This window comes from Sinocyclocheilus anshuiensis, unplaced genomic scaffold, assembly GCF_001515605.1.
Source record: "Sinocyclocheilus anshuiensis isolate Anshui unplaced genomic scaffold, SAMN03320099.WGS_v1.1 scaffold1359, whole genome shotgun sequence".
Lineage (NCBI taxonomy): Eukaryota > Metazoa > Chordata > Actinopteri > Cypriniformes > Cyprinidae > Sinocyclocheilus > Sinocyclocheilus anshuiensis.
This window is the reverse complement of record NW_015536536.1, coordinates 32,438-42,145: the sequence shown is the minus strand read 5'-3', so window position 1 is coordinate 42,145 and position 9,708 is coordinate 32,438. Positions and strand designations below refer to the sequence as shown.

Genomic DNA, 9,708 nt, shown 5'->3' with positions numbered 1-9,708 from the left:
CACGACGAGGCATTCCCCATAGCGACTCCTAGAGGACGCAGTTCGAAGTTCCCTTGAAAGGGAATCTATTTTCTTGTGTATTAATGATCAATATATTATATTGTTTAATCTATTTTAAATATGCATAACAATATATTGTGTTAATATATTACAATATATCGAATAATACATAAGTGTCACGTTTATGTTCTGTTCTGGTTTAGATTTCCCTGCGTTTCTGTTCATCCAGCCTTGACCCAGTTTTCCTTTGTTCCCTGATTAGTCCATTCTGTTCACCTGTTTTGATTAATTACTCCACCTGTTTCAGTTCTGCCTGATTACAATAGGGAATTGCGGCTTTTCATATATTGAAACGTATACATATTATGTATACGTAATATTTATTTATATAGCGCTTAATATCATTTTTCCACCCATGTTTTCATGACTTCAAGACATCCAACTATCCAAAAATCCTAAAATGTCAATTTGTTTTCATTTAAACATTTTTTTCTTATAAGCTATAACACGTTTTTACATACAAAATGTTTGACTATGCAAACAAAGTGATATAAGTTTATGATTGTGTTCAGCTTTATGCAAACCCATGCGTTAACTCATGAAAGAGGAATTAATTATTTTGAGTGTCTCAATACAGCTATTACATGCTAAAACATAAATTAGAAATTTAAAATTAGATGTAGCAATATATAGATATGGTTCATGCATATATTGCAGTATACTTGATATAAGCACTAGTTTCCTATATATGGAAACATTTATTATATTGCATCAGAGAGCGAGAGAGTGAGAAGTTTTAATATATATTCTATCACTGTGTATATCACTGTATTTGAACAGATCTGGGTATCTGTCTTTTGTCACAGACACACAGACACAAACATCAAACACTCTGATTAAATCAAATGAAATGCCAAAAATGCAACAACGAGCGTTTTCACAATCCGGCTGCATGTTATGTTATGAAGCAATGTCTAAATTATAAGTAGAATGCAAACAAGTGTTTCATGAGCAGATGGATTTTGAAATAATCATCTTTCACATGGCCTGTGTTTGTTGGGAAACACACAGAGAGATTGAGAGACTGTCTGGAGTGAAATATCTTCTGGTACAGCTCATATAACGTCTGCACAGATCCGGTCCAGTGTTATTCCACCTCTCTTACCTCTACATGACTTCATCTGCGTGCCACCCAGAAAAGGAAGAGCTTTGCCAAACCAGCATACTCCACAGCACAGCTGTGTCCGACTCACACAGAGCCTGATCCGGCTCCCTACACACTCAGAAGGGCACATCTCCACAAGTTAATTTGGGACGACCTGTAATGTCAGCAAAATACAGACAACACCACCACACAGGTTAGAGATCTGAGTATGATCATATCCTGTGAATAAACATAAATATAATGTAAATCTACAACAACAAAAAAACACTCTTCGGACTCTGAAAGGTACAAACCTGTCACTGGGGTGGTATCCTAAGGTACACTCTCAGAAAAAAAAAAAAAGTACAAAACCTGTCACTGGGGCAGTACCTGTTTAAAAGGTATGTTTTTGTACCTAAAGGTTCCACACTGGTGCCTTAAGTGACAGCTTTTGTACTTTTTTTTTTTTTTCTGAGAGTGCACAAAAGCTAAAAGGTAAATATTTGTACCTTATTTGCCCCTAAATGTTACATATTACAATTACTGGTTCGTCACCATAGACTTGAAGGATGCGTACTTTCATGTCTCCATCCTTCCCAAACACAGGAAGTTCCTGAGGCTTGCTTTCAGCGAAGCATACCAATACCAGGTTCTTCTGTTCGATCTAGTGCTGTCACCATGCACTTTCACCAAGTGTGTGGATGCTAATTTGGCTACTCTCCGACTCCAGGACTTCCACATACTGAATTACATTGACGACTGCCTGATCGGAGCCCAGTCGGAGCAAATGACGGTTTGGCATCGAGATGTCGTCCTCGCCAATATGACAGAGATGGGGTTCAGGCTGAATGCCAAAAAGAGTGTGTTTTCTCCTGCCTGTCTCCTGCAGTGGTGTATAAAGTACCTGAAAGCCATACTCAAGTAAAAGTACAGATATCTTACCAGAAAATGACTTTGGTAGAAGTTGAAGTAACCGTTTAGAATATTACTTGAGTAAAAGTCTTAAAGTATGTGATATTTATTGTACTTAAGTACAAAAAGAATTTTTTTAAATCTTAAACGTACTTAAGTATTGAAAGTAAAAGTAAAAGTAAATGCAGAATGGAAAAGGAGTATATATATATATATATATATATATGTTCATACACAGCTTGAGTAGCAAGATTGTGTTCAGTTTTAACTCTTTTTATCCATTTTGTATTTTTGGGTAAGAATAAGAAGCAATTCGTTCAGTAGTGTCTTTCATTCCACACTCTAAAAAGTTGTTGTTTTTTTACAGTTTTTGCCAATAAATTTTACAGTGTTTTCCCTGTTTGTTTTTTTATTACAGAAACCATGTATTAAAATTACAACAATAAACTGTTTATTGAAATGTGTAACATGATTTAACAAAGAAAATCTGTATAAATGTAATACACTATATATCTGTTTTTTAACAGATTTTAAACGACAATTTAAAAAAAAAGTAACAGTTACTTTTTTTTTTTTAATAACCTGCTGGCCTCTTGCAATACATGAATAACAGCTGTGTCAATTTCTGACACCACTTAGCTTGTCACTTATCAGAGATCTGTTAAAAACGGAGCTATCAAAGTTGAAAGTTAATTATAATCACTTATTAATCTGTACAGATATTTGCAATGTGAAGTCAACAGGGAGCCATCAAAATAAAGTGTAACCAATCCATGAGACACGACTACTGCTCCATTGACTAAGAACAAGGTTTTCTTTTTTCTTAGTAGCCATCTTTGTCTACCATACTTTTTCACATTGTTTCTTTGGCTTATCTTTACACTACTATAAGGTAAATGAGACAACACACCACAGAGTATTGGACTTTCTTTAAGGTGCTCAGTGAGGCTGTTATGCATGGTTATAAATGGTAGAAAATAACATGGACAGTTGTTAATATCTGCTTAAAAGCAGTGCTGATATTTTCTGTGTTATGCAATTCTTTTAAAGGAACAGAGTGTTGGTTTGACTACATTAGGTAATAGTTTCAAAACCCATCAGTAGACAGGATATTCTTTATGCTTCAGTATAGTTGTACATCTGTATCACACCAAAATCTGGATACTTAATAAATAATTATAATACCATATTTTATAGTCTCTTAGGCCTACAGTGTGCATTACAATTTTGTAAATGAAGTAAAATGAAGTAAACGTAAAATGAGTCAAAAAACGACACATGCAATTTAATTGCAAAAAAATTAAGCAACAAAACCACTGCAAACGAAATATCAGACTTCTTTGTTCAGAACACGATTTGCATAGCAATCATTTTTAAGGCATCAGAACAACTCTGCAAGGTGGCAGTGCACTCAGGAGTATGGAGCTGAATACAGCTTCAAGTTTTCAAGATGAAGAAGAAATTCGGAACATCAAATTCAATTTTCTAAAATTAAAAACGCAGAAATTCAGATCGTACAGAAAGTAGGTCAGAGGTCATTTGCGACCTTCTGAGCCGCACGCTCGCGCCAGAAAACTACTGCAGCTCTAATTGGCCAAAATGCCTTGTTCCACTTTTCGGAGATCATCTACTCTTCCCCGTGAATGACCTCTGACCTACTGTCTGTACGATCTGAATTTCTGCGTTTTGAATTTTAGAAAATTGAATGCGAGGTAACGTCAAAAGTTTGTCTCAAAACTAGTTATCGACGTTCAAACATGCAACTCACAAAGTGTACATTTTAATAGACGACCGAAAACAAGGAAAGTAATGTAGGTCAGACGTTACGTTTGCTAGGTTGCAGCTGAGTTTTAGCTTTAAGTTTTAACGTTACCTAATTGCTGAGATTACGTAATAAAATTGCTAACGTTATGTGATCCTAATTGCTAAGGACTTTATCCTTGTGTTGTATTTTCTGCGCAGCCTCGTTAAAGATTAGCAGCTATGAAATATGCTGTATTAACTCTTAAGCGCATTAATTGGGCCAATACATGGTCGAAAGTGTTAGTAAAAGATAATTGTTTGGTTTAAAATAAGTCATGTTGACTCTGGTTTACAGCAAAAACACACTCACGATTTTGGTAGGGGAAGCATTCTTTGTTCTCAAAAGTAATGTCAGTAAATTAAGTGTAATTGATATACAAAGCTAAAATGTTGTGAGGGAAATAGTCACTCCTAATGTGCTACTAAATGGTCACATTAAGGATAAAAAATTATTTTTTCCGGATTAATCAGGAAATTGTGATTTTCTCATCCAGAAAAACTTATCTTATGTGCATCCTCAAACTATTAGTTTAGGCACTGATGAAAACCGAAAGGAACATTTTGCTCAGTATATCCCAATAAAAGAGACTTTGCAGGCTTTGCTAAAAGACCCAATTGTGTGGCAAGAATGTACAAAGCCTGTAGATGACACTTCACATGTTTTTAATGATGTGAATGATGGTTCTGTATACAAGAGTAATGCTCTGTTTGGGGAGTCGGGTATAAGTATAAAGCTCATACTATATCAAGATGCCTTCGAGATCGTTAACCCTCTTGGGTCAGTGGAAAAAAAAACCCAAGATATTTGGGGTTTACTTTACACTGGCCAACCTTGACCCATTTTATCATTCCAGCATTGAAAACTTGCAGCTTGTGCTCTTGTGTAGAGAGGAACACTTTAAATATTTTGGCCATGACAAAGTGTTCTCCACAATGCTGTCAGATATAAAGGAACTGAAGGCAAATGGGCTCGTCATCTCAGGGCATGTTGTTAAGGCAACAATTTTTAATTGTTAATAATATAGGGTCCCACCAAATTGGAGGTTTCACAGAGAATTTCAGTGCTTCCACTTACTTCTGTAGATATTGCTTGGCAACTAGAAGTGAGCTCCTTGATTTTCAAAAAGTTGCCCCACCCAGAACAGTGCAAAACTACAATGAGGCAGTACAAGAGATACGAAGTGGTGCCCTGACAGAAAGCAGAGGTGTAAAATTTTATTCCATTTTCAACTCCCTCACTTACGTTCATGTCTGTATTATTATTATTATTATTATTATTATTATTATTATTATTATTATTATTATTATTATTATTATTATTATTATTATTATTATTATTATTATTATTATTATTATTATTATTATTATTATTATTATTATTATTATTATTATTATTATTATTATTATTATTATTATTATTATTATTATTATTATTATTATTATTATTATTATTATTATTATTATTATTATTATTATTATTAGTTGTCAAAACAGAAACCCTCATCCACTCACAAAGGTGCAGATGCATCCTAAAACACAATTCAGGCTAAAAGTGTTCAGAGCTAATAGTGAAATGGCTGCCTCTGAAGCTAAGAAATTAAGAATATATTACATTTGTTGTTGGGCTGAATTGGCCTTTGGAGAATGTTTGGGCTAACACTAAATTATAATGTCTGACCCCTTTTTTCTTAGTAATGGATGATGTAGACGGTGATCTTGCTGACTTCATTGGCTCTGTGCTGCCAAATTCAAGTTCAAAAGACTTAGTGTTAGAGACTATCCAGACCTTAGGTGTGGAAACCCTGGAAGATCTGAAATATGTCCAGGAGCCAGATCTTATTAACGTCCTGAGGCCATTTGAAGCTAGAAAATTGATTGCACAGATTAAAGCTTTACGTAAGTATACTTAATTGTAAGTAAATGTATGTAAACATTAAAATATTATATCCTCACAACATAATGGATCAATTCTATTATTTTAGCTTTGCAAAGCAATTGATAGCAAGCCTAATTCCTATTATGTCTCTTCTATCCAGCTGAGAAAGATGCTAGTGAGATTCCTGATCAGCCTACCAGAGCTCAGCCGAATGTAACGCCATGCAGAGAGCATTCATCTACAAGTATGTGTGATTAAATCTTCTGTCTGAATTAAAAAAAAAAAAAAAAACATGATATTTTCAAATGATTCCTTTAAAGTATTAGTTCACTTCCAGAACGAAAAATTACAAATAATTTACTCACCCCCTTGTCATCCAAAATGTTAATGTCTTTCTTTCTTCAGTCGTAAAGAAATTGTTTTTTGAGGAAAACATTCCAGGATTTTTCTCCATATAGTGGACTTCTATGGTGCCCGCGAGTTTGAACTTCCAAAATGCAGTTGAAATGCAGCTTCAAAGGGCTCTAAACGATCCCAGCCGAGGAAGAAGGGTCTTATCTAGCGAAACAATCGGTTATTTTCTAAAAAAAAAAATAAAAATAATAATTTATACACTTTTGAACCACAAATGCTCGTCTTGTCTAGCTCTGCGATGCGCATGCACATTCTGTGCACTCCAGTTCAAGACAGTTAGGGTATGTTGAAAAACTCCCATCTCATTTTCTCCTCCAACTTCAAAATCGTCCTGCATTGCTGTTTTACCTTTTTTTTTGTAAAGGGCTTTTGACCTTCTTTGCACATTCACTTTGTAAACACTAGGTCGGTACTTCTGCAGCGATGTAGGAAGATTTTAAAGTTGGAGGAGAAGATGAGATGGGAGTTTTTTGACATACCCTAACTGTCTTGAACCGGAGTACACCGAGTATGCATGCGCATCGCAGAGCTAGACGAGATGAGCATTTGAGGTTTAAAAAGTGTATAAATTGTAAAAAAAAAAAAAAATTTGAAAATAACCGATAATTTCGCTTGATAAGACCCTTCTTCCTCGGCTGGGGTCATTTAAGCTGCATTTCAACTGCATTTTGGAAGTTCAAACTCACGGGCATCATTGAAGTCCACTATATAGAGAAAAATCCTGGAATGTTTTCCTCAAAAAACATAATTTCTTTACGACTGAAGAAAGAAAGATATGAACATCTTGGATGACATGAGGGTGAGTAAATTATCTGTACATTTTTGTTCAGGAAGTGAACTAATCCTTTGTGAATTAAACAATAGAAATGTATGGGCATAAGAGGTACATCGGGTATATCTGAAGCTTACATGGAGTAATCTTCCATGAATATTAGTGAATGCTAAAATTTTATGAAGTATTTTTAAATACTTTTTGTGCTGTCTCCAGGTGAATACAGTGCAGATAATTCTAACTCTCCTCCGCCTACCTCAAGCTCAAGTGAAGTCTCAACTTCTCATAGACACACTCCACTGGACAACAACTGGCATTTCAATTTTGAGATACCCTGGAGTAAAATGCCATCAGAAATTACTAGAAAGCTGAAAAACAAAGAGCGGCCATCCGGACGAGAAAGACGTGAACTGATTCGGCTGATGGTAGGGGAGATCCTGACCATCTATCATTCAGAGATGTTATTGAAGATCAAGTTGTAGGTAGTGGTTATGACTCCCTTACCAAACAGCTGCAGAGTAGACTTGACAACATGAAAAGGGGGAAAATCTCACTTTACCTGAAAAGACAGACATCCAGAGCAAGTGAGGGAGAAGACCGACCTTCCAAGATGATAAGAGTGGATACCTATGGCTGTATAAATTGGCAACCAAAGCGGTTGACACCAGATGAAACTGAGGAAACTCAGAAATGTACACAAGTAGAATTAAAGAACATGCACAAAATCAAAAGCAAGAACACCAAAAGTATTGAAAATAAAATGTTGGCAACTTTCTGCACTCAGAGAAGCAACATAATAAGTGGAATGGAAACCCCTGTTCTGGTAGAAGAGTGGCCATCTGTTGACATATCTTCGAGATGTGCGGGATAATGGTTAACTTCAAAGAGCTAACAGGTATGGATGTTGACAGAGAAGCTGTTTCAAGTAAATGTAAAAGAGTCATTTCATACCTCATGTCCCATGAGAAGAAGAGCAAAATCGAGGACATCTTAGCAGGCATGGAAATTGCCAAAGCAAAGCATCTAGATGCTGATCTTCCCGGATGCGGGATGCTGCTTCTGAAATATTTCAATGAAGAACAGGCCAAGATGTTCCTGATGGTTGATGAGACGAGCCTGCCATCTGAAGTTGACCAACTGCCCAGCACACCTTGCATCGTTGTGTGTGGCATGATTATTATTTTCACCCATTTAAGCAAAAGGCATGTTTTAATTGATGAACAGGCATATTCGATCAGGGGCTTGCTGGGGATTCTAGTAAACCCTTACATATATCTAGCTGAAGGTTTAACGAAAGTTGTCAGCTGTTTATGTCCATACAATGAAGGTGAATGGTAACCAACAAGTTGACGCTCTATCATCAGTGCAATCCACATTGCTCATGTTGTTTAATCCAAGGCTTCTGAACAAATGTGGGCACTTTATATGACAAGTAGATCGATTATTAATGGTCATAGTATCAAATTATAACCTATATTAGTGTACATCCATACATAAAAATGACTTTACAGCCTTGACTTTAAAGCCTTGTATTGTATACGTATGAGAGTTCGATTGTTATAACTGCATTTTTATAGTGATTGTATTGCTTCAGAAAACTGGGGTTACACTTGTGCCATACTGAATGACATGCAAGCCAAACATTGTGGTCCTTTAACAGTCATGATATTATTATTATTGTAACTTAATGTTTTTGTTTTTTCCTTTTTTGTGTGTGTGTGTACTGTAGGGAGTTCTCCCCTGACAGCTGGATGCTTTATGATTGCTGTAGACCAGACCATTGTGAAAGATGGTGTCACAAATTGTGGTGATGCCCTTCTAATGTTTGTGGTCTACTACTGCCTCAACATAAGCTATCCAGTGGAACTTGGTGCAACTTTGGAGTTCATGCAGAGGTAAGACTTGGAAGTGTAACTAGAAAATGTATGTCCTGTAGAAAAAAGGTGTATGCACGTATATATGCAACCCATAGATGATTAGATCAGATAAATTGTTCATTTAGGAATCAACTCATTAAATGAACGGACATTAAATAAGATAACAGAAGAATACTCTAATTAAATAATTTAATTTAATGGTGAGTTCATTACAACATACAAAACATTTATGAAGTTACAGGAGCAATATGAGCAGATATTGTGCTCTTCTGGCATCTGTGGGATGACAACTGGTATTGGTACATTATGAACCGTCTATTCCTATTCAAAAGATTACAATATTAAAATTTGAGTAATATTTAAAGGGGTCATATGATGCGATTTCAAGTTTTCCTTTCTCTTTGGAGTGTTACAAGCTGTTTGTGCATAGATAAGATCCCTAAAGTTGCAAAGACTAAAGTCTCAAACCTCCCACATGTCTACGTCACGATGTGGGAAGATTTGCATAACGCCGCCCAAATGTTCAGGCAAAGAAAGAAGGCGTAACTTTTATTCTCGCTGTAGTATTGTTGCCGCCGTCGTCATGTCGTGAAGGTGCTGTGTGTTTCGTTGTGAAAGCGAACCTACTTTGTTTGGCCTTCCAAAAGAGGACACGACTAGAAATCAGTGGTTAAGTTGTATTTACAACACTGTTCCAGAACAGTTCAAACCAAATATTCAGATGTGTGCAGCACATTTTATGGAGGACTGTTTCTTGAACCTACAATTCTGACTCGCAACCTATAAGTATGTTTTCATATTTAAAGAATTTGCCAATGATGATTCAAACGTGAGTTTTGAGCAGTGTAGAGTAGCGCTTGTTGTTTGTCGTTTCTCCGATCACAAATGCAGACATGGTTTTATGTTTATG

The 9,708-nt window shown here is 35.8% G+C and overlaps 1 long non-coding RNA gene across 1 annotated transcript in view; it reads left to right on the top strand.

Moving 5' to 3' along the window:
• The first annotated feature begins 5,651 nt into the window (after window positions 1-5,651).
• The window catches only part of LOC107695943 (uncharacterized), a 14,526-nt gene continuing 10,469 nt past the window's right edge, over window positions 5,652-9,708 (top strand). The window contains exons 1-2 of the long non-coding RNA XR_001635043.1: window positions 5,652-5,755; window positions 5,896-5,979. This is a non-coding gene — a long non-coding RNA (uncharacterized LOC107695943). The remainder of the gene's footprint in view (window positions 5,756-5,895; window positions 5,980-9,708) is intronic.